Source organism: Hibiscus syriacus, unplaced genomic scaffold (assembly GCF_006381635.1).
Source record: "Hibiscus syriacus cultivar Baekdansim isolate YM2019G1 unplaced genomic scaffold, ASM638163v2 tig00110940_pilon, whole genome shotgun sequence".
In the NCBI taxonomy this organism is placed as follows: Eukaryota; Viridiplantae; Streptophyta; class Magnoliopsida; order Malvales; family Malvaceae; genus Hibiscus; species Hibiscus syriacus.
Genome location: NW_024062923.1, coordinates 1,942,179 through 1,968,765, shown reverse-complemented (window position 1 = coordinate 1,968,765; position 26,587 = coordinate 1,942,179). Strand labels below are relative to the sequence as shown.

General features: G+C 35.1%; 1 pseudogene; it reads right to left on the bottom strand.

Moving 5' to 3' along the window:
• Positions 1 to 368: 368 nt before the first annotated feature.
• Positions 369 to 25,893, bottom strand: LOC120147494 (annotated as a pseudogene).
• Between the last annotated feature and the right edge of the window lie 694 nt (positions 25,894 to 26,587).

Genomic DNA, 26,587 nt, shown 5'->3' with positions numbered 1-26,587 from the left:
TCATTACAAATACAGGGAATCAAATGCATCTTATCAATTCAATTACATAAAACAACAAAAAATTCTAGCATATGAGAAAAGACAAATAAAATAAGTTCATTGAAACATTAAAGTGAAAAAGTTTATATGGTACCTCTACCAAGCTTTGACAGAACAACTAATTAGAAGTTAGAGATAAAATCCACAATATGCAGTAACCTCCTCAACCATTTCATATTATTGGAACCAAGCATAAGAAAATGAACAAGTGAATGATAAGACCTTTAAAAATTGTATGCATTACATGATGTTCAAGTTAATTAACATCTACAAATGATGATTTTCTTAGCAATATTGACTCGATTTTTCATCTAAACAAATACACAACTTATTGAACCAAGTAGAATCATGTGTTCAACTTTGAAGATTAACCAAAGAGTAGTAAGCACCTGTTGGTCCCTTAGCTAACAAGGATGAATGATTACCATTCTCAATCACCTTCCCTTTCTCTAACACAAAAATAGCATCACATTTTGAATGGTACTTAGCCTATGTGCCACAATAACACTAGTCCTCCCTGCCATCACTCGTTCCAATGCCTCTTGCACCACTTTCTCAGATTTACCATCAAGTGCACTGGTTGCTTCATCTAACAATAACATCGTCAGATTCCTCAACATGGCTCGGGCTATAGCGATACGTTGCTTCTGCCCCCCGGATAGTTGTACACCTCTGCCTCCACACCAGGTATCATAGCCATCAGCTAGGCCATCAATGAAATCATGTGCATTGGCTTCTTTGGCTGCTTCAATGATTTCAGATTTATTAACTTTATCAGATGCTCCATACAAAATATTTTCCTTGATCGTACCGGAAAATAGTGTTGGTTCTTAGCTAACGAGTGCTATGTGTTAACTCAATGACCTTAAGTTTTATAATCTTATATCTCGACCGTCAATCTTTGCTACTCCTTTAAGAGGGTCATAAAATCTCTCAATCAAACTGATGACTGTTGATTTACCAGATCCACTTTATCCCACCAACGTTGTTGATTTCCCAGCTTCGATGGAGATTGAAAAGTCCTTCAAAATGGTCATATTAGGCCTGGCTGGATATGCAAAATCGATGTCACAAATTTCCACATATCCTATAATTTCTTCAGCAATGTAACCGTTAGAGTCGTCAGGTTCAATTCTTGTGTAGCTGTAACATCCTGAAATTAGGGTCAGTGATTAAAATGAGAATTTTTGAAATTTGGGGATCAATTTAGGAAAATTAAAAAGTTCAAGGATTTAAATAGGAATATTTCAGTATTGAATGAAAGGGTAAATATGAAAGGATTATAAGGGTAGTATGATAATTTCACATAAAGGATATTTTTATCTCCCTATTTAGGGAGATAACACGTGGGGGAGGAAAAGCTCCATAAGCTTATTTTCTTTCTTTCTTCTTCTTTCTCTTTTGGCTCCAGCTCCCAAAGGTAAGTTGATTTTAATTGGTTAATTTCTTGAATTTATAGGTTGAAGTAATTGGGTGTTATATAAGCTTAAGGAAAACTTATATAAGCTTAAAACACCAAGAAAATAGAATTATAAAGGAATTTCTAATAAGAGTTTATAAATGAACTTTTTGATATAGAAAGGTTTTTGAAGTTCTAATGAAGAATTTGACTTGTCAATGGTATAATTAAGAATTTATAGGTGATAGAAATGAATTTAGAACACATGGAAAATTTGATGAAATTCTTTGATTCAAGAATTATAGTTAGTTATGAGGAATGATGAAGTGTTATAGTGTTATAAGAAGGTTTAATTATGTATAGATAAGTTTTAAGGCATAAGAAGGGCTTAACAAGTAAAATTTGAGGGCAAAGTGTTAAATTTTCGGGTTGAAAATGGCCATTATGGGCATAGTGTATCGGTACCCTTAGGAGAGTATCGATATATCATGAGTTGAAATGTGTATTTGTATGAGTGTGTATCGGTACGCTGAGGAGTGTACGATACCCTTAAAACATCAAATGCCATTTATGTATCGGTACACTGAGGAGTGTATCGGTACCCTCAAAACATCGAGTGTTGTTTGTGTATCAGTATACTGGGGAGTGTATCGATACCCCCAAGTATGAAATGAAATATAGAGTTCTTGTATATCAAAATATTATGATTCGATATAATTGAGATGAGATTTATATAAATTCTAGATTGTTTATGTAGTGACTAAACGCAAGTGAATTTCCAGTTAGCTTGGTAATTCAAATATCAACATTCATTAAATTTCGTATTCGTGTAGATATCAATCAAAAGCAAAATTTTGGATAGGTCGTCAGAGTAAGATTCACAAGAAAGAACAAGAGCTTGATAGTGTTCATTGAGACCAGATGAGTACATTATATTAAGTGTACATTATGTTAAGGAATTAAGACTTACGATGAGTCTAATTCCGATATTATGTGATATGAGTACTGAAATGTAAACATGTAGTGATATGTATAATTTTCGAATGCATCTTTATATATGAACTATGTAAATGCATGTATGTGTGATAATAGGCTATGTGATCATAAGAGATAAGATATATGATAAAAATATATGTGAAAGTGATATGACTCATATGTATTTCTATTATAATGTTACATGATATGTTATATATGTTAAATGAGTGACGTGAATACATGTTAGTGTAATAAGCTAGGTTAAATGTTATAATTAAATGAATGGATTATATGAGAACATGTATATGTGTGAGTATATGTTATGAGATAAGAATCATGGCTATGAGCCATGTGAAAAAGAATACAATTAAAGGTGAAAAGCTATGTGATACGTGAATGTGAATTACATGGAAATATGTTACGTGAAAGTAAATTATGTGCCTATGTGAAGATGTGAAATGATATAACAGATAATGTCCATGTTATGTGTTATGACAGTTATAGGTATAGTTGACATGCCAAGAGTCAAAGGTTCTACGTGGTCCTACGGGACATATGTGTTCTACGTGTCCTACAGGACATATGTGTTTTATGTGGTCATTCGGGACATAGTGGTCCTACGAGACAAATTCTACGTGCCCCTAGTGGGATTTATACGAGCTGTGGTGACAACATATGTGCACAACCTCTGTGTACTCACATACCTTAAGTTCTCAAAAGAGTGTATGGGCTTTAAAGATAATAAATAACTTGCTATAATAAATGTATGTTCCTCGTGAAATGATATATGTGATATATGACATGTATAAGTGATAAGTTTAGGTTCATATGATAACAATGATAATAAATGCATATGTGTGTTTGTGATATGAGATGATGTGTGTTTGTAGATGATATGATCATAGTAATGGTTCATGCATTGAGTTGATTTAAAGATTATATAATATGTTTAAGTCAAGTATATACTCATATGATAGGAAAGAATCAATGATAAGCATGTTTATAAGGGTTTAAATATGTACGTAAGTCGGATGTGTATTATATGATATGTACATGCATTTGTTCGTTTACTTTATGTATTTACATGTCTCACTAAGTCTATGACTTAGCGTGTAAGTGTCTTACATGTATGTGTAGATAGGTCAGAAGATCAAGCTTCGGATCAGCAGAGCAGCATATCTCCACTTAAAGTTCAGATCAGAAATATTTTGTAAAGTATGTTCTGTTATGTAAATTAGTATGTTGGCATGTAAACCAAGTTATTATGAATGTACGCTCTAATGGAGTTTGATAATATTTTGAACTTGTTTATGTAAAATATTAACTTTATAGAAAGGAAGTTTTAAATTTCCTATGTTTTTATAAAAGTATATGATTTGACTAGTCAATGTGACACCTTGAATTCGTATCCGGGTCAGATACGGGTTAGGGGTGTTACATTTAATGGTATCAGAGTTAAGGTTTAGCCGATTCTAGGCTTAAACCAAAGTTAAAAGTATTTTGAAAAGGTATATATGCCAACATAAAGTGAAATTTTATGATCTGATAGAGTCATGAGTATGTTGTCTTCTAATTAAGTTATATGGTTATGTAATAGATGTTTGATCGTGAGAGTCCTCGTAGTGAAAGGAGAAGTAATAGACCTGAGGGTAGTAGTAATTCACCTGCCCTGGCCAGGCATGGTGAAGAGCGAACACTTACAGTAGTACCAGTGAGAGATCAAGGGTTATTTTTTGGGACGTTAAATGTTGTTTTGTCACGTTTTCAACCCTCTGCGCCCTCAGCTCCTCGAATGAATATAACTAAAGAATTGAAAGATTTAGGAGCACCTTAGTTCAAAGGTGAAGCTGTGGAAGATCCGGTTGCTGTTAAGGGGTCAAGCTATAATATGGTGGACAAATGTCACAATGAGATTAAGAAGTGATCAAGTGACCTGGTTATTCTTCTTGGAAGAATTTAAGCGTAAGTATATTGGGGACCAATATATTAGACAGATAAAACAAGAATTTTTGAATTTGAAGCAAGGGAATTATACAGTGTATGAATATGAATGTGAGTTTAATAAGTTAAGTCGTTTTGCTGATGAACTTATTCCAATTGAGAAGGATGTGTGTGACTGGTTTGTGGAGGGTTTGCACCCTAGACTAAGAGAGTTATTGATAGCCTTGAATTTTCATCATTTCAAGAAGTGGTTAATCGAGCTAAAGCTCTAGAGAGAGCTCAGAATGAAAGATTTAAAGAACAGAAAGTTTAGAAGTCCAAAAGAATGAGTGCTTCGTTGAGTTCCTTACCATCAAAGAAAAATAGAGAATGAGATTCTCCAACTCTGGATATGTTGGAATTAGATGTTTTTACTGATAGAAGATCAAATCTCAGTCAAGTCAAGCAATGTTCATATTGAGGAAAGAATTATACAGGGGTATGTAGAGTGATTTCAGGAGCCTTTTTTAGATACGGTGATGTTGGATATTTTATTCAAGATTGTCCACTTATGACTGAGGAGACGGTATAGAGAGAAAGATCTATTGATGTATCTCAAAGAAATAGAGGTAGAGGTCGTAGAAGAAATCGATCGAGTCATTCACTCCACATGAGATGCAACCAACTACACAAGTTTATAATTTAAGGATCGATGAAGATGTTGAGGATCCAGAGATTCTTGCAGGTAAATCTCAATATTATGGTAAAGTAGTTGGTTTTAATAGAGTTGAGAATCAGTATAGTATTTGGTAAGTATAATTAGTAGGATAATTGAAATATTTGATTTAAAGCAATAAGTAATGAATTGTTAAGAATTAATAGAATATGGTTTCTAAGTGAATAAGTTGTGTTGAGGTGGTATATAGTATGAGCATAGTTCTAAAATAAGATTTGGTATAAGTAATAGTAATCATTGAGGTTTTATGTATTGCGTCTTGAATAAGAAATGTATATGAGTATAAGGATATAGGAAAAAGATAGCTACATCTTACTATGAAGTGAAAATTCGAGGACGAATTTTCTTAAAGGGAGAAGATTTGTAACATCTTGAAATTAGGGTCAGTGACTAAAATGAGAATTTTTGAATTTGGGGATCAATTTAGGAAAATAAAAAGTTTAAGGATTTAAATAGGAATATTTCAGTATTGGATTAAAGGGTAAATATGAAAGGATTATAAGGGTAGTATGGTAATTTCACTTAGAGGATATTTTTATCTCCCTATTTAGGGAGATAACACGTGGGGGAGGAGGAAAAGCTCTAGAAGCTTATTTTATTTCTTTATTCTTCTTTCTCTCGTGGCTCCAGCTCCCAAAGGTAAGTTGATTTTAATTGGTTAATTTCTTGAATTTATAGGTTGGGTTGGAGTAATTGGGTGTTATATAAGCTTAAGGAAAGTTTATATAAGCTTAAAACACCAAGAAGATAGAATTAAAAAGGAATTTCTATTAAGAGTTTAGAAATGAACTTTTGATATAGAAAGATTTTTGAAGTTCTAATGAAGAATTTGACTTGTCAAGGGTATAATTAAGAAGTTAGAGGTGATAGAAATGAATTTAGAACACATGGAAAATTTGATGAAATTCTTTGATTCAAGAATTATGGTTAGTTATGAGGAATGATGAAGTGTTATAGTGTTATAAGAAGGTTTAATTATGTATAGATAAGTTTTAAGGAATAAGAAGGGCTTAACAAGTAAATTTTGTGGGCAAAGTGTTAAATTTTCGGGTTGAAAATGGCCATTATGGGCCTAGTGTATCGGTACCCTTAGGAGGGTATCGATACCTCATGAGTTAAACATGTGTATTTGTATGAGTGTGTACCTAAGGGTACTGATACCTCATGAGTTGAACATGTGTATTTGTATGAGTGTGTATCGGTACACTGAGGAGTGTATCGATACCCTCAAAACATCGAATGCCATTTGTGTATCAGTACACTGAGGAGTGTATCGATACCCTCAAAACATCGAGTGCTATTTATGTATCGTACACTGGGTAATTCGAATATCGACATTCATTAAATTTTGTATTAGTGTAGATATCAATCGAAAGCAAAGCTCGGATAGGTCGTCAGAGTAAGATTCACAAGAAAGAACAAGAGCTTGATAGTGTTCATTGAGACCAGATGAGTACATGATATTAAGTGTACATTATGTTAAGGAATTAAGACTTGCGATGAGTCTAATTCCGATATTATATGATATGAGTACTGAAGCATAAACATGTAGTGATAGGGTGCTAGATGTATTTTATATGAGTAAATGCATATGTATAATTGTCGAAAGCATCTTTATATGTGAACTATGTAAATACATGTATGTGTGATAATAAACTATGTGATCATAAGAGATAAGATATATGATAAAATATACGTGAAAGTGATATGACTCATATGCATTTCTATTAGAATGTTACATGATATGCTATATATGTTAAATGAATGATGTGGATACATGTTAGTGTAAAAAGCTAGGTTAAATATTATAATTAAATGAAGAAATTGTGTGAGAACATGTATATGTGTGAATATATATTATGAGATAAGAATCATGACTATGAGCTAAGTGAAAAAGAATACAAGTAAAGGTGAAAAGCTATGTGATACGTGAATGTGAATTACATGGAAATATGCTACGTGAAAGTAAAATATGTGCCTATGTGAAATGATATAACAATAATTCCCATGTCATGTGTTATGAGAGCCATAGGTATAGTTGGCATGCCAAGAGTCGAGGGTTCTACATGGTCCTACGGACATATGTGTTCTACGTGGTCCTACAGGATATATGTGTTCTATGTGGTCCTTCGAGACATAGTAGTTCTACGAGACAAATTCTATGCGCCCCTAGTGGGATTTATACGAGCTGTGATGTTAACATATGTGCACAACCTCTATGTATTCACATACCTTAAGTTCTCAAAAGAGTGTATGGCCTTTAAAGATAATAAATAACTTGCTATAATAAATGTGTGTTCCTTGTGAAATGGTATATGTGATATATGACATGTATAAGTGATAAGTTTATGTTCATATGATAACAATGATAATAAGTGCATATGTGTGTTTGTGATATGAGATGCTATGTGTTTGTGGATGATATGATCATAGTAATGGTTCATGCATTGAGTTGATTTAAAGATTATATAATATGTTTAAGTCAAGTATATACTCATATGATAGGAAAGAATCAATAATAATAAAATAAATAATGATAAGCATGTTTATAAAGGTTTAAATATGTATGTAAGTTTACTTTATATTATATGATATGTACATGCATTTGTTAGTTTACTTTATGTATTTACATGTTTCACTAAGTCTATGACTTAACGTGTAAGTGTCTTACACATAGGTGTGGATAAGTCAGAAGATCATGCTTTGGATCAACAGAGAAACATATCTCCACTTAAAGTTCATATCAGAAATATTTTGTAAAGTATGTTATGTTATGTAAATTAGTATGTTGGCATGTAAACCAAGTTATTATGAATGTACGCTCTGATGGAGTTTGATAATATTTTGCACTTGTTTATGTAAAATATTAACTTTATAGAAATAAAGTTTTAAATTTCCTATGGTTTTTTAAAAGTACATGATTTGACTAGTCAATGTGACACCTCGGATTCATATCCGGTCGGATACGGGTTGGGGTTTTACAGTAGAGGTCTGATATAGCAAACAAAGATCCAACAACCTCAACACTCTTGGTCAAGTCTGATGTCATGCTTGCAGCTTTAGCAATGAAAAAAACCATTGCTTGATAAAGTGAGGTATGTTTCAAGGAAGGCTTTGGAGGATATATGTCCCTGAGATAAGAGTTTCCCGCCATACAAGAATTCAAAGGCTACAATGCTTGACAAAAGAAATTGAGACAACCCAAGTCCAAGACTAACAAACAAAGATTGTCTAACATTATATTTTCGTTGACTCTCTTGGGACTTCTGTAGTATTTTCAAGATTCGACTTCATATGAGAAGGCGGTAATGGTTCAGTGGTTGGAAATTACCTCAGTAGCAAGCCTGCTGCTCTCTTGTTGTGCTTTGATTGCTTTTTGGGACATTCTTTTTAGTAAGACCATTCTAGCTAATAAGGAGAGAATGATGAGGGGTAAGACTACTATCATGACAATGACAAGTCTCCATGCAATGAATAGGCCCAGAGCACATGTAACATCCTCAATACCGGGTTCGTGACTAAATTGGAAAGTTTCAGATTTTGGTGATTAAAATAGAATGAATGAATAGTATAAAGATTTATATGTAAATGATTGTGTAGGATTGAATTGAAAGGAAGAAGAAATGGAAGGGAAAAAGAGCCATTTGCAAGGAAAATTAATTAAAGAAGGGATAAGGATATATATTAGTACAAGTGGAATGAAAAGAAGAGAACCCCAAAGCCTTCCAGAGTTATCTTCTTCTTCTTTCTTCCTTGTACGTGTGAACCAAAACAAAGGTAAGATTTCTGATTATTGAGTTTCTTGTTAAATTTAATATTGGGTTTTGATTATTAGATGATAACTAAGCTTAAGGAAAGCTTAAGTTATCTTAACATCAAAGGATGATTGAGTTAGGAGAGATTTAAGATTTGAAGTTCTTAAATGAAATCTTGGAATAGAGTTCATAACTAGAATTGAAAGTTAAATTTGACTTGTCATCAATCTAGTTAAGATATATGAAGTGTTAAAAGTGGAATTCAAACATGTTGGATTATTGATGTAATTCTTGAATTTCATATGAAGGATAAGATTTGAAGGTTAAAGATGAAATAAATGAGTATAAATTGGTTTAAGGATGTGTACTAGAGTTAAGAGTGAAAGAGGGGATTAAACATGAAGGATTTAATCCAAAATGAATGGATTTTCGGGTTCAAAAAGAGGTTCTGGGCAGAGTGCACCGATGCACATTCATGGTGCATCGATGCATCAAGGTTAAAACCCAAAAATGTTATGAATGTGCATCGATGCATTGGTAGTGCATCGATGCACTCTTTTAAAATAAAAACATCGAATGCAATTGGTGCATCGATGCATAAGGAGTGCATCGATGCATCCCAGCAATAATACTACATCGAATACTTTTTATGCACCGATGCATCAGTAGTGCATCGATGCATACCTTCATTAAAAGATGAAATTGACTTTTCTCTTAGTCTAATGAGTGAATCATTAGAGTATATTAGTTATAATACTGATATAGATCCATGTGCGATTATGTAGATACTAAAAGTAAGCTTATTCCGGAACGATCAAAGGATTAGAATCGAATCAAAGCAAAGCTAAGGTGAGTGCATACTATATGTATATTATAATGGAATAAGACTTGTGATAAGTCTAATCCCTATGTTGATTTTTATAATACAGTAGTTGTGAACATGCATACATGATAATTATTGTGATACATGCATAAGATATATATATGTTCATGTGATATGATATGTGATATGACCTGTGATATGAGAACATGATATGAAGTGATATGAGATACATGATCACAAGAGAAATGATATGAGTACATGAACATATGAAATATAAGAATAATGCCCATAGTATACGATATGAGAATTATAGGTGTAATTGGCATGCCAAGAGTCGAGGGTATAATAGTCTTTCGGGATGTAGTCCTTCGGGACGTAGTCCTTCGGGATGTAGGAGTCCTACGGGACGAATACTGAACTAAGGTTCGGTGCCCCATGAGGGAATAGATACGAGCTGTGGTGACATCATTAGTGCACAACCTCAATGCACTCATATACCTCTAATCTCAATAATATACATGGGCTATGCAATTGAAATACCAATTTACAGTGAAAGTGATACAAGAAGGTAAGTTTCGTATGTGCATTATATGTTATCGTGTGATAGATACATGCATATTGAAATGTCATGATCCAATTGTAAGTATGAACATTCATAAGTTTATTGTTGCATATTCTTTTATTGTCTCACTAAGTCTATGACTTAGCGTATAAATGATTTACACGTAGGTACCAAGAATCAGGAAAAGTGGAAATAGAAGTAGCACAGACAACAATACTACTAAGAGATCAGATCAGAAATAATTGACAAAGTATGTACTTAGTTATGTATAGAGTGTTGGCATGTAATAAGTGTTAATTATGAATACTCTGATCGATTTTGTATTTTATGGTCTTATGTAAATTAAAGTATTTCGTTTTAATGAAAGTTTTAAAAATTCCCGGGATTTTCTATAAGAGTCAAGGTTTTGAAAAGTCAATGTGACACCTCAGACTTGTATTCGGGTCGGATATGAGTTAAGGGTGTTACATTTAATGGTATCAGAGCCACGGTTTAGTCGATTCTCGGCAAAACCGAAGTTTAGAGTATCTTATAAGTATACATGCCAACAAAATAGTGAAAACTTCTGATCTGATGGAATAGTAAGTATGTTGTTTTGCTAATAGAACTATATGGTTGTATTTTTATAGATGTCCGGACAAAGTAGATCTAGAAATGAAGCGGGAGATGATAACCCGCTGAAAGCAGTAATTCACCTGCCCTGGCTAGGCAGAGTGAAGAACATACATCCTCTGGAATGCCTGTCAATGATCAAGATATATTCTTTAGAACGTTAGACGCGATATTGACGCGTTTCCAACCTCATGTTACTTCAACTCCAAAAATGAATGTTGCGAAAGAGTTGAAGGGATTAGGAGCTCCAGAGTTTAAAGGGGAAGCCAATGAAGGTCCTGTTACTGCGGACCTTTGGCTTAATGACATGAAAGTCATGCTTACGAGACTTTATTGTTCCGATGCTGAGAAGCTGGATGGAGTAATTTCCTTGTTGAGAGGACAAACAAGGATCTGGTGGACCAATGTTACATTTAGGATATCTAATGCCCAAGTAATTTGGTCATTATTTTTAGAAGAATTCAAGCATAAGTACATTGGAGATGAATTTGTTCGTCAAATGAAGCAAGAGTTCATGAATTTGAAGCAATGGAATCACACTGTATATGAGTATGAGTGTGAATTCAATAAATTGAGCCGCTTTGCTGCCGAGCTAGTTCTACTGAAAAGGATGCTTGTGAGTGGTTCGTAGAGGGTTTACATCCTCTGTTAAAGGAAATGTTGATTGTCTTGAATTTATCATCATTTCAAGAAGTAGTTAACCGTGCCAAGGCTCTGGAAAGAGCTCAGAACAAGAGGTTTGAAAATTCAAGAGCTCAGACAGTCAAAAGAACGGGTGTTTCTTCGAATTCCGCACCATCAAAAAGGGGCAAAGATGCTGGTTTTCGACCCCAGGTTAGATCAGAATCAGTGGCATCCTCCGCTAGAGGATCAAATCAAATGAGAGGTAGACAAACTCAGTCAGTGGAATCTGGAGCTGGGAGAACTAATCAGAGTCAAGCCAGACAATGCCCGCATTGTGGAAAGAATCATTTAGGGGTATGTCGAATGATTTCTAGAGTCTGCTTTAGATGTGGAGACGCCAGACATTTCGTTCGAGATTGTCCAATGTCAACCAGTGAATCTGTACAGCCAGAGAGGTCTGTTTCTGTAGCCCAGAAGGAAAGAGGTAGAGGCAGAGGAAGAAGTCAGTCAGAGTCCTCTGCTCAACAGGAGATACACTCTACTGCTCGAGTGTACAACCTCAAGACCAATGAGGATTATGATGACCCAGATATTATAACAGGTACCTTTCTATTGTTTGACAAAGGTGTTATTGTATTGATTGATCCGGGATCTACATATTCATATATTACTAGTACGTTAGTAAGAGAATTGAACATTCCTTTAGAAACTACTAGTAATGAAGTAATAGTGACGAATCCACTAGGGCACAGTGCTCAGGTAAATATGGTGAGCCGAGGGTGTCCCATACGGATTCAGGGAATTGAATTTCCTGCTAATCTGATGGAATTACCTTTTGACGAATTCGAAGTGATACTGGGAATAGATTGGTTATATCATTATTACGCTGATGTCGATTGTAGATTGAAAAGAGTGACATTGAGAAGTTCTGAAGGAATATAAGTTATTGTATTTAGTGAAAGATGGAATCCATTAGCAAGTGTGATTTCAGTGATGACTGCAAAGAAGTTACTGCTACAGGGATGTCAAGGGTTTATTGCTAATGTACTAGATATTAGAACCAAGGAGATAGGGATTGAAGAGATTCCTATAGTCAGAGAGTTTCTTGATGTATTTCCTGCAGAGTTGCCAGGTTTACCTCCTGACAGAGAGGTAGAATTCCAGATTGAGATAATACCAGGAACAACGCCCATTGCAATGGCACCATACAGAATGGCTCCAAAGGAATTACAAGAATTAAAGATTCAATTAAAGGAGTTATTGGACAAAGGGTTTATTAGACCAAGTGTATCACCTTGGGGAGCTCCAGTTCTATTTGTTAAGAAGAAAGATGGATCAATGAGTCTTTGTATCAATTATAGACAACTTAATAAAGTGACCATCAAGAACAAGTATCCACTTCCCCGAATCGACGATTTATTTGATCAATTAAAGGAAGCTTCAGTGTTCTCAAAAATTGATCTACGTTCGGGTTATCATCAATTAAAGATTCAAGAAAAAGATATTTCAAAACGCATTTAGAACAAGATATGGTCATTATGAATTTATCGTGATGCCGTTTGGAGTTACGAATGCACCAGCTGCTTTTACGGATTTAATGATCATAATTTTCCAACCGTATTTGGTTCAGTTTGCTGTGGTGTTTATTGATTATATTTTAATATAATCAAAGTCAGAAGAAGAGCATAGTTCATACTTACAGATTGTTTTACAGATTTTACGAGACAAGAAGTTTTATGCTAAATTCTCTAAATGTGAATTCTGGTTGAATGATGTGGCATTCATTGGACATGTAATTTCTGCAGAAGGAGTTCGAGTGGATCCCCAAAAGATTAAAGCTATTCTAGAGTGAAAAGTTCCAAAGAATGTATCGGAAGTTAGAAGTTTTCTGGGGTTAGCTGGTTATTATCGAAGGTTTGTTAAAAACTTTTCGATTATAGCATTACCCATGACTAAACTGTTGAAAAAGGAAGTAAAATTTGTTTGGACTCAAGAATGTCAAGAGAGTTTTGAAAAGTTAAAGAAGATTCTTACAGAAGCTCCAATGTTAGTTCAACCCGAGTCTGGAAAGAACTTTATAGTGTATAGTGATGCGTCTCATAGTGGTTTGGGATGCGTATTAATGCAAGAAGGCAAAGTGGTAGCCTATACTTCCAGACAACTAAAACTGCACGAGAAAAATTATCCAACACACGACCTAGAGATGGCGGCAGTAGTGTTTACTTTAAAGATCTGGCGTCACTACTTGTATGGTGAAAAGTGCTACTTGTATACGGATCATAAGAGCTTAAAATACTTGATGACTCAGAAAGAGTTGAATTTAAGATAAAGAATATGGGTGGAATTTCTCAAGGATTATGATGTGGCGATTGATTTCCATCCTGGAAAGGCAAATGTGGTAGCTGATGCCTTGAGTTGAAAGACGTTTGCAGCTTTGCGAACTCTTGATGCTAGATTATAGTTAAGAGAAGATGGTGCAATTTGTGCAGAATTGACAGTCAAGCTCGTTTGGTTAAATCGAATTAAAGAATTGTAAGTTAAAGATGAAAAGTGTTTAAAGATGATACAACATATAAAGAATGGAGAGGGTACGGATTATGAGATTAAGTCTGATGAGAACTTGTATTATCAAGAAAGATTAGTAATTCCGGATGATGATGAATTAAAGAATGATTTGTTAACGGAAGCTCATTGTAGTCCATTGACAATGCATCCGGGAGGGAACAAAATGTATATGGATCTTAAGAGTCGATATTGGTGGCCGGGAATGAAGAAAGACATTTCGAAATTTGTATCAAAGTGTTTGACTTGTCAACAAGTCAAAGCTGAACATCAAGTTCCGTCAGGATTGTTACAACCAATTTCAATTCCTCAATGGAAATGGGAAAACATAACGATGGAGTTTGTGATGGGTTTGCCTTTAACTCTGAATAAAAAGGATTCAATCTGGGTAATCGTAGATAGATTAACTAAGTCAGCCCATTTTATTCCAGTACGAACTGATTTCTCCATGGATAGGTATGCTGAATTGTATATTAGAGAGATTATACGGTTGCATGGTGTACCTATTTCCATAGTTTCTGATCGGGATCCTAGATTCACATCACAGTTTTGGAAGTCATTACATAGAGCATTGGGAACTCGGTTAAACTTCAGTACAACGTTTCATCCTCAAACTGATGGTCAATCTGAGCGAACTATTCAAATTCTAGAGGATATGCTAAGAGCTTGTGTTATTGAATACAAAGGATCGTGGGAAAGGTATTCACCACTTGCTGAATTTGCATACAACAATAGTTATCAGTCAAGCATCAAAATGGCTCCCTATGAAGCTCTATACGGAAGAAGATGTAGTACGCCCTTGAACTGGTATGAACTTAAGGATCGAGAAGTTATTGGTCCTGAGTTGATTCAGAATACAGAAGAGAAAGTTCAAGTAATTCAAAATAATCTAAAAGCTGCAGCTGATAGACAGAAATCGTATGCTGATTTAAAAAAGAAAGAAATTGAATTTCAAGTTGGAGATAAAGTGTTCTTGAAAGTGTCTCCGTGGAAGAAAATATTGAGGTTTGGACGTAAAGGAAAGTTGAGTCCTCGGTTCATTGGACCTTATGAGATTACTAAGAGGGTAGGATCCAGTAGCATATCAGTTATTTTTGCCACCTAAAATGGAAAAGATACACAATGTTTTTCATGTCTCAATGCTTAGGAAATATAGATCTGATCCATCTCACATTGTGACTCCTGAAGAAATTGAAGTCCGACCAGATTTAACTTATGAGGAAGAACATGTTCAAATATTAGCTCACGAAGTTAAATAACTAAGGAACAAGACTATTCCATTGGTTAAGGTCTTGTGGAGGAATCACAAAGTAGAGGAAGCAACATGGGAACGTGAAGAGGATATGAGGATTAAGTACCCCTACCTCTTTGCATAATGAAAATTCGAGGACAAATTTTCTTAAGGGGGGAGAGTTGTAACATCCTCAATACCAGGTTAGTGACTAAATTGGAAAGTTTCAGATTTTGGTGATTAAAATAGAATGAATGAATAGTATAAAGATTTATATGTAAATGATTGTGTAGGATTGAATTGAAAGGAAGAAGGAATAGAAGGGCAAAAGAGCCATTTGCAAGGAAAATTAATTAAAGAAGGGATAAGGATATATATGAGTACAAGTGGAATGAAAAGAAGAGAACACCAAAGCCTTCCAGAGTTATCTTCTTCTTCTTTCTTCCTTGTACGTGTGAACCAAAGCAAAGGTAAGATTTCTGATTATTGAGTTTCTTGTTAAATTTAATATTGAGTTTTGATTATTAGATAATGACTAAGCTTAAGGAAAGCTTAAGTTATCTTAACATCAAAGGATGATTGAGTTAGGAGAGATTTAAGATTTGAAGTTCTTAAATGAAATCTTGGAATAGAGTTCATAACTAGAATTGAAAGTTAAATTTGACTTGTCATCAATCTAGTTAAGATATATGAAGTGTTAAAAGTGGAATTCAAACATGTTGGATTATTGATGTAATTCTTGAATTTCATATGAAGGATAGGATTTGAAGGTTAAAGATGAAATAAATGAGTATAAATTGGTTTAAGGATGTGTACTAGAGTTAAGAGTGAAAGAGGGGATTAAACATGAAGGATTTAATCCAAAATGAATGGATTTTCGGGTTCAAAAAGAGGTTCTGGGCAGAGTGCACCGATGCACATTCATGGTGCATCGATGCATCAAGGTTAAAACCTAGAAATTTTATGAATGTGCATCATGCATTGGTAGTGCATCGATGCACTCTTTTAAAATAAAAACATCGAATGCAATTGGTGCATCGATGCATAAGGAGTGCATCGATGCATCCCAGCAATAATACTACATCGAATACCTTTTATGCACCGATGCATCAGTAGTGCATCGATGCATACCTTCATTAAAAGATGAAATTGACTTTTCTCTTAGTCTAAAGAGTGAATCATTAGAGTATATTAGTTATAATACTGATATAGATCCATGTGCGATTATGTAGATACTAAAAGTAAGCTTATTCCGGAACGATCAAAGGATTAGAACCGAATCAAAGCAAAACTAAGGTGAGTGCATACTATATGTATATTATAATGGAATAAGACTTATGATAAGTCTAATCCCTATGTTGATTTTTATAATACAGTAGTTGTGAACATGCATACATGATAATTATTGTGATACATGCATAAGATATATATATGTTCATGTGATATGATATGTGATATGACCTGTGATATGAGAACATGATATGAAGTGATATGAGATACATGATCACAAGAGAAATGATATAAGTACATGAATATATGAAATATAAGAATAATGCCCATAGTATACGATATGAGAATTATAGGTGTAATTGGCATGCCAAGAGTCGAGAGTATAATAGTCCTTCGGGATGTAGGAGTCCAACGAGACGAATACTGAACTAAGGTTCGGTGCCCCATGAGAGAATAGATACGAGCTGTGGTGACACATTAGTGCACAACCTCAATGCACTCACATACCTCTAATCTCAATAATATACATGGGCTATGCAATTGAAATACCAATTTACAGTGAAAGTGATACAAGAAGGTAAGTTTCGTACGTGCATTATATGTTATCGTGCGATAGATACATGCATATTGAAATGTCATGATCCAATTGTAAGTATGAACATTCATAAGTTTATTGTTGCATATTCATTTATTGCCTCACTAAGTCTATGACTTAGCGTGTAAATGATTTACACGTAGGTACCAAGAATCAGGAAAAGTGGAAATAAAAGTAGCACGGACATCAATACTACTAAGAGATCAGATCAGAAGTAATTGACAAAGTATGTACTTGGTTATGTATAGAGTGTTTGCATGTAATAAATGTTAATTATGAATACTCTGATCGATTTTGTATTTTATGGTCTTATGTAAATTAAAGTATTTCATTTTAATGAAAGTTTTAAAAATTCCCGGGATTTTCTATAAGAGTCAAGGTTTTGAAAGGTCAATGTGACACCTCAGACTTGTATTCGGGTCGGATATGAGTTAAGGGTGTTACAACACAAGCTAACGTTACACCCGAGATGGTTTGCACAAGAAAAGACACTCTATCACCAATTAAAGACTAACATTCAACACCATTAAGAATATTATAATTTATCATAAAATCAATTATATGATTCTTAGGATTGAGTTTTTATTTATGTACAATTTTTCAGTTATACAGCTTGTTTTAACATCCAATAACCATATATTGTAAGGGATCATGTAGCTGGTCCACATAGGAATCGTGATTAAACAGAAAAATTAACATAATCATAAAAAACAAAGTAAAAAGATGGAAAGAAGAACATAGCCCACTTGCATCTTTTTCTAATCTAGCACAAACAGGGCCACTGGAATTCTCATCTTGGTTAAACACCCAACTTCGAAAGTCATTATCTTTGAAAGCAACCTTTCTCTTATCCTCTTTGTTAAGTGCTCCCCCATGTAAGAAAAATTATAATGCATAATAATATTGATTATCAGTGAAAATAGAAAATACCCAAGGAAACCCAACATATAAACATTGGCCTTTCTTTAGTTTCACCATGATCTGTGAGAAAAAAACATTGATACCATTGGCCTCATTGTGAAAGTTGAAAGTGGTTGAACTACACCAAATAAAATTGCACTCAAGCACCAAATAAAATTGCACTCAAGCACCCTATGGTAGCTTATTTTCACTCCGTTAAATTCAAGGCCAACAATCTTCTGAAAGATGGTATATAAACTTTCATTTCTCCATCTAATAAAGCATGATTTGATGCTGCAGAATTGCTTGAACTTGTTCGGCTGGCTAGAGAGGAGTCTCTACGACTACTAGCAATATTGATTGCCATGTTTGTTATATGAGCCGAGTCATTTACTGATAAATTTTTATTACATTCTTCCATGACTTTCATTTGTTTTATTTGTTGAAGTTGCACTAGTATGGGATAAATGCCATTTTCATTTACCATTAATGGTGGGAAATAAACGAGAACGAGTAATTTCCCTATAACCAGATTATTGAGAATGGGAAATAAAAGCGGAAAAATAATACCCGAAATTGATAATGGAGTTAAGCTAATTTTGATTACGTCTTCGGACTGCTGCAGATCTTTTACTAAGAGAGAAAATTTACAGGTGTTTACAAAACACTCACTACTCACAAGAAATCTCTCTAGTAATGGGAGAAAGAAATGATTTGGGATTTTGGGATGATTTTGAAGCTAAATGGGTTAGGGTATTTATAGTTGAAGCTTAAGGACTAATCTTATAAATACCCTAAAGTCCAGTGACTAATTATAATTATCCTATTATAAGTTTTCAACAAACATCTACCAAACTTTGAAAAACAATTTTCAAAGAAACATTTACCAAACTTTGAAAACCATTTTCAAAGAAATATTTACCAAACTTTGAAAACCATTTTTTCAAAGTTGGTTGTCAAACTTTGAACTTTTAATAATCTCCACTTGAAGACTGATTTTAATCTATCTTCATACCTCGATCAATGCAGAAGCTTTTCTAGTTTTGTTACTCTAGCATGCCAACTGAAGTTGAACACAACTTCAGTTTGTCCTTAGTCACCATCTTTGTCAACATGTCTGCCGGATTTTGAGCTCTACTAATCTTTTCAAGTTTCAAAATCCCATCTTCCAGAAGAGACCGGATAAAATTATATCTCAATTGTATGTGCTTCGTCCTGGAATGAAAAGAAGGATTCTTTGCTAGATGTATAGCACTTTGACTGTCGCAATACAAGATATTGTTTTCTTGTTTCTTGCCTAACTCTTCCAAGAAACTTTGGAGCTAAACCATCTCCTTGCTGGCTTCCGTAACAACGACATATTCTGCTTCAGTTGTGGAGAGAGCAACTATCTTCTGTAGTTGAGAAACCCAATTCACTGCAGTTCCTCCCAGAGTATAGATATACCCTGTAGTGCTTCTTCTAATGTCGACATTTCTGGCTTAGTTAGCATCTACATAGCCTGTTAGTATCGTATCTTCACCTTTGAAACAAAGTGATTTGTTTGTGGTACCCGTAGATTTATGAGGATCCATTTGACTGCTTCCCAGCGTACTTGCCTGGATTATTCATGTACCTGCTAACAACTCCCACTGCATGAGCAATATCTGGTCTGGTATAAACCATGGTATACATCAGACTTCCAATTGCTGAGGCATACGATACCTTCACCATGTATGCACGTTCTTCTGGAGAGTACTTACTGGTTTAACATCTTGTATGTTGAAACTGGAGAGTACTTTGTTGATGTACTCAGCCTGTGATAACATCAAAGTCTCTGACTTTGTGTCTCTCTTTATCCTCATCCCAAGAATCTGCTTTGCAGCGCCCAGATCCTTCATAGCAAACTGCTTCGACAATTTTTGCTTCAAGTTTATAATCTTTTGCATGTCTGAACCTGCAACGAGCATGTCATCAACGTACAACAATAAAATAATGAAGCTATTGCCGAACCTCTTGATGTAGCAATAATGATCTGCTTTGCATCTGGTAAAACCACTGCTACTCATGAAGCTATCGAACTTCTTGTACCACTATCTAGAAGCTTGTTTTAAACCATACAAACTCTTCTTCAACCTGCATACCAGATTTTTCTTGCTTGCTTCTATGAAGCCTTTGGCTATCTCATTTAGACTTCTTCCTCCAAATCACCATAAAGGAAAGCTGTCTTTACATCTAACTGCTCAAGATGTAGATTTTCTGCAGCTACAACTTTCAACACCAGTCTGATTGTAGACAGTTTCACGTTGGAGAGAAAATTTCATTGTAGTTAATACATTCTTTTTGCTGAAAACCTTTGACAACCAATCTTGCTTTGTAGTGTTATGCCCCCATCATGCTCTTCTTTGATCCTGTAAATCCACTTGTTTGGAGCGCTTTCTTGTATGGTAGTAATTCAGCTAATTCCTACGTCTAATTTGATATAAGCGAGTCCATCTCATCTTTCATAGAACACTTAACTGAATCCTCCATTTGCATTGCTTCATCATAGCACTCTGGTTCACCATTGTCAGTCAGCAACAAGTAGTGTAAAGAAGGAGAATACCGTTGGGTTGGTTTAGGAATTCTGGAGGAGCGTCTCAGTTTTGGTGTGTCTGGTTCTTCTTGAACTGCTTTAGGACTGATCTGAACATCATTTCCAGAAATTTCCTCAAACTCAACAAATTCCTTTGTTCAGCTTCGGTATTGGAGCTACTTGATTCTATGGTTGACCTGTCTTTGTACATCATATTCTCATTGAAAATGACATCTCTGCTTTTGATGATCTTCCGATTTTCGTAGTCCCAAAACCGGTAACCGAACTCATCACCACCATAACCAACAAAGACACATTTGTTGGACTTGGCATCAACTTACTTCTTTCAGCAGAGTTTATATATACATAAGAAATACAACCAAACACTCTTAAGTGTGAAACGTTTATTTATTTCTTGCTCCAAAATTCCTCTGGTATTCTACCATCCAAGGGAACTGAGGGCCCACGGTTGATCAGGTAAGCTGTAGTGTTGATAGCTTCAGTGATTGTATTTTGGGCAAGCTGACATGTATTCTCATACTTCTGGCACGTTCATTCAGAGTTCTGTTCATGCGCTCTGCTACGCCATTCTGCTGCGATGTCATGGGAACTGTTGTCTCCATCTTGATCCCATTGTTTGCGCAGAAATCTCTGAATCTTCTATTTCTGTACTCTCCTCCATTATCAGACCTCAACCGCTTGACTTTCAAACCAGATTCATTTTCCATCATGGCCTTCCATTTTCTAAATGTATCAAAGACTTCTGATTTCTTCTTCAGAAAATAAACCCACACATTCCTTGTAGAATCATCGATGAAGGTGACATAATATAGTGAGCCTGCAAGAGATGGAACTGAAGATGGTCCCCATACATCAGTATGAACCAACTCTAACTTTTCTGCCTTGGGTGTCTTGCCAATCTTTGCAAAACTGACTTTCTTTTGTTTGCCAAAGATGCAATCCTCGCATAGTCCGACATCTATACTCTTTAGATCCGACAGCTTCCCTTTTGATAAAAGTGTTTTCCTCCCTTTCTCGCTCATATGACCAAGCCTTTGGTGCCATAGGTTTGATTTTCTATCAGCACTGCTGCAACAATGATATTCACTAAATTTAATGTTACATAGAGAGTACCAATCTTCTTACCACGAGCAATGACGAGTGCTCCTTTGGTAATCTTCCAATCACAGCCTGAAAAGGTTGTTCTATATCCTTCTCCATCAAGCTGTCATACATAAATCAAATTTCTTTTAAGGCCAGGAATATGTCTCACTCCCTTCAGAGTCCAGGTGGTCTGGGTTGGAAACTTTAATCGGATGTCTCCTTTTCCGACGATCTTCAAGGTTTCATCATCAGCTAGACGAACCCTCCCAAAATCACCACTGACATAGTTCTCCATGATTTCTTGGCATGTGGTAGAGTAGAAAGATGCTCCTGAATCCAAGATCCATGATTCAATCGGACTGTTGACGCTTAGAATTATGGCATCACCTGTCTCCTTTGTCATGTTGGTAGATTCCTGTACACCGATATCTTTCTTCAGTGCTCGACAATCTCTTTTAAAGTGACCATTCTTGCCACAATTATAACATGTAAAATCTTTCTTTCCTGTTCTTGATTTGCCTCTTATGGATTTCGATCTGCCACGATTTGAATTTCTTTATGAAGTTCTCCCTCTAGACTCGGTGTGCAAGGCTGATGAGGTTGATGCTTCACCCGATTCTCTCCATCGAATTTCTTCGCTCAATACCAGATCCCGAACATCATCGAATTTTAATTTACTGTTTTCCGACGAGGTGCTTACTACTGTAACAGTAGTATTCCAACTGTCTGGTAGAGATGATAAGAGAATTAAAGCTTGAACTTCATTATCGAATTCAATTTCCACGGAACTCAACTGCGTTGTGATTGTATTGAGTTCATTTAGGTGTTAAGCCATTGATGCCCCTTCTGCCATCTGCAAATTGAATAATTGCCTTATCAAATGAACTTTGTTTGAGGTTAATGGTTTCTCATACATACTGGAGAGAGACGCCATAAGACTTGCCTTGGTCTTTTCCTTTTCTATGTTGAAAGCAACATTGCGGGATAAAGTCAATCGGATAACTCTGAGGGCTTGTCTGTCAAGAAGAGCTCAGTCTCATTCTTCAAGCCCTCTGGTTGTTTTCCTGAGAAATGTTGATATAGATTTTTTTTGTACAGAAAATCTTCAATCTGTATCTTCCAAAAGCCAAAGTCCGCACCATCGAAGTTCTCAATTTTCACATTCCCTTCGTCTGCAGCCATCGTTCCCACTCGAATATGGCTTCTTTGGATCGTTTCTGACAATTTTTGCGAACCACCGTGTATTATAACACATTCGTTGACAAACTCGTATCACCAACAAAATTTTTACTATTCAAAAAATTTACTATTCACGTAAATAGTAATGAATAGTACCTCGTAAAAATTGACAAAATTCACAACCAAAAGCTCTGATACCAGTTGTTGGGAAATAAATGAGAACGAGTAATTTCCATATAACCAGATTAGTGAAAATGCGAAATAAAAGCGGAAAAATAATACCTGAAATTGATAACGGAGTTCAGGCAATTTTGCTTACGTCTCCGGACTACTGCAGATCTTTTACTAAGAGAGAAAATTTACAGGTGTTTACAAAACACTCATTACTCAGTAGAAAGCTCTCTAGTAATGGGAGAAAGAAATGATTTGGGATTTTGAGATGATTTTGAAGCTAAATAGGTTAGGGTATTTATAGTTGAAGCTTAAGGACTAATCTTATAAATACCCTAAAGTCCATTGACTAATTATAATTATCCCATTATAATTTTTCAACAAACATCTACCAAACTTTGAAAAACAATTTTCAAAGAAACATTTACCAAACTTTGAAAACTATTTTCAAAGAAACATTTACTAAACTTTGAAAACCATTTTTTCAAAGTTGGTTGCCAAACTTTGAACTTTTAACAATTAACTCATTATATGATCCGATCTCCAGGACCTGCCCATTTTGGACAACAACAATTAAATCTGCATGTCTAATAGCAGAAAGACGGTGGGCAACAATGATTGTGGTACGTCCAATAGAGGCCTTGTCAAGAGCTTCTTGCACAATACGTTCGGATTCAGAATCTAATGCACTTGTTGCCTCATCAAGGTGGAGGATTTTGGGTGCTTCTATCAAAGCTCTTACTATGGCAATTCTTTGTTTCTGTACACCAGACATTTGAACCCCTTTTTCACCAATCTGTTGAATATAAAACATAATTTTGTACATTTTTTCCTTATATTGAAGATTTTTTTTCATGCTATAGACTATATAGACTATCATTTTCTTTTTCTGGATGTTATGCTTGTTTAGTAAAGTGACCTGTAAAAAAAATAAACCTGTTTACACTGACTTGGTAAAATTAAAGATAAGTAAACAAACATGGGTGTCATATCCTTGAGGAAAATGGGATATGAAATTATGGGCATTGGAAGCTTTAGCAGCTTCAATAACCTCTTCCATTCCATCTTCTTCATTGCCAAAAAGTATGTTCTCTTTAATGGTTGTTGTAAACAGTGTAGGCTCTTGACTTACCAACCCCATTTGTGACCTTAATCACTTGAGCTGCAATTTTTTAATTGAAACCCCATCAAGAAGTATGTCACCTCCAAGAGTGTCATAAAACCTTTGCAACAGTGAAATTACTGTGGATTTTCCTGATCCACTACTACCCACCAAAGCCAGTCTTTCCTGCAAGAATTTTGAGACAAAAACTCTTGAAAATTATGCTCTCAGGCATTGAAGGATATGCAAACTCAACCTGTTTGAATTCTAATTCACCCAAAATGTTATCCAATGTTTCCCCTACCAAATTATCTAAATCAATCTTTGGGACTCTTTTAATCATTTCATTTATACGTTCTTCTGCCGCACATACTTCAAATAAGGGCTTCAGGTTGGATAAGCCAATACTAATTTCTCTGTTTAATACAAGGAAAAATGACACTAAAATTCAGAATGAGAAAGGAAAAAACTATGCATGATATGGAAAAATGATATTCTTTTGCCACTATCTAAGATAGCTTGCATCTTGGTGAAGGATTAAAAGCTCAGAACTCTTACTGTCCTCCCACAACAGTACAACTGCCCATTATGAATATATTTCCACCGTTAGCTCCATGGTACATAACCGTAGTAAATAATGAAAGCCCAAACAGAAAAAGTAATGCCATTGCTTCCAATGGCTAATCCTTTAGCCATCCCTTGCTTCAGCCCCAACTTTAAGGATCCTTGTAGAGCTGCAGAGAACTCAGTTGTGGTTTTGTTTTCACCGACGAAGGCATAAACTGTTCTTATGGAAGATATTGCCTGCTCTGCTACTGTACTGGCTTTATTATTCTCTACCCTAATCTTCCTTGCAAGACTCAGTAAAATTCTTCCATTTATCAAAGAAGGTGCATCCAGAAGTATGAGAAAAGGGCTAATCTCCATAGTAGGAGAAAAGGTATTATGTAGCTTCCAATAAATGTAGCACAAATTGTTATTAAGCTTGGAACCTGATACAAGATGAACAAGTCAGTCGAATAACAACTTGAATTAAGGTAGTAGTTTCTGCAAAGCAAAATGACTTGGATGAATATTTTGAGAAACATTTGCAACCTTCTCACTGATAACATCTTGAATTATGAGACTGTCATTGGAAACACTTGTGACTACTTCAGCTGTGCTCGTTACATTCAAGTCAAAGTAGCCAACATCTTGCCTTAGGACAGCTTCCAAATACCTTGTTCTCATTCGTGAGGCCTGCCTTTCACTTGTCCTTGTCCAACAATATCCTTCTAAAAAAATTTGAAATCATAGAGCAAAAGTAGGAGTAATTAGTATATTTGCTATTCCCTTTAACAGAAGCAATTAACTAGCAGAATAAGCATTTGCTTCAAACTCACTTAGGAAACACCCAGCGCACCACCACAGGCAATCAAAATAATATATAGAGAAACCTGTCGGCCATGGAAACAAGCCCAATGGATCTGATAAGTTATATGAATTCTGTATTGGGTATGAGCATTATCATTCAAATGTATGGCAAAATCTAAAAAACTGAGTTGAGCATACGTCTGAGTAATATTAATCATAGCTTGCGAGTAATAACGTACCTTATTAACGTTATGGGTGAGAAAATCAAGTGATGAAGCTGAACCAACGCCGCCGACATTGTTAAACATACGGCCAGACAAATATATCATCAGAAGTGGAGCACTGCCATCAGCAACAGCTCCAATGAAGCCAGCAACCACCAACCACATATCTACACCATCCGCATGCATGAAAATGGAGCGTATAGATCCATGTTTCTCCTTCTTAACATCGTCATTACTAACCATTGTTTTCTTATTGAATTCTGTTTTTCTTCCTCCGTCAACTATATCTCTTAATATCAAGAAACAGCTGTTCTGCCAGATTCGAAGCCCCACCAGTATTATCTTAAATATTATATTTGTTAGCAATGTCTTTCATTAACCAGTTGTTTAAGCAAAGCAGCAAATAGTTAAATACGATATTTGGCATTTAATGAGTATGATAGAATTCTTTAATAAGATGTTATATTTTAATCACAGTATCAACATAGATGAAGCTCCCATTTTCTACATTGTTCAGAAACGAAATGATAGTGTGAAAGAAATATTTTTTTTTTATAAATGTGTGCAAATTAAACAATCCGCAATCAGTTAAGAGAATCAGTTTCAGTCAATGGTAAATCTCAAAGATTATGGCTTAGCTGTCCTAATTATTGTTCTCTCAGAGTTCTGTTTTCATTAATAAATAAACTATCACTACAGCAAAACATGTATTTTGCGGCGTTTTTTTACCTATAGCGGCGATTTTAAGCGCCGCTAAAAACACATGCGGCGTTATGACAAACGCCGCAAAAAGCGCTGCTGAAAATAGCGCCGCTAAAGTTAGCGGCGTTTTTTTAAAAAAACGCCGCAATAGGTTACAACATATAGCGGCGTTTTCTGAACAAACGCCGCAATAGGATTTGTTATTTAGCGGCGTTTGTCAGAAAAACGCCGCAAT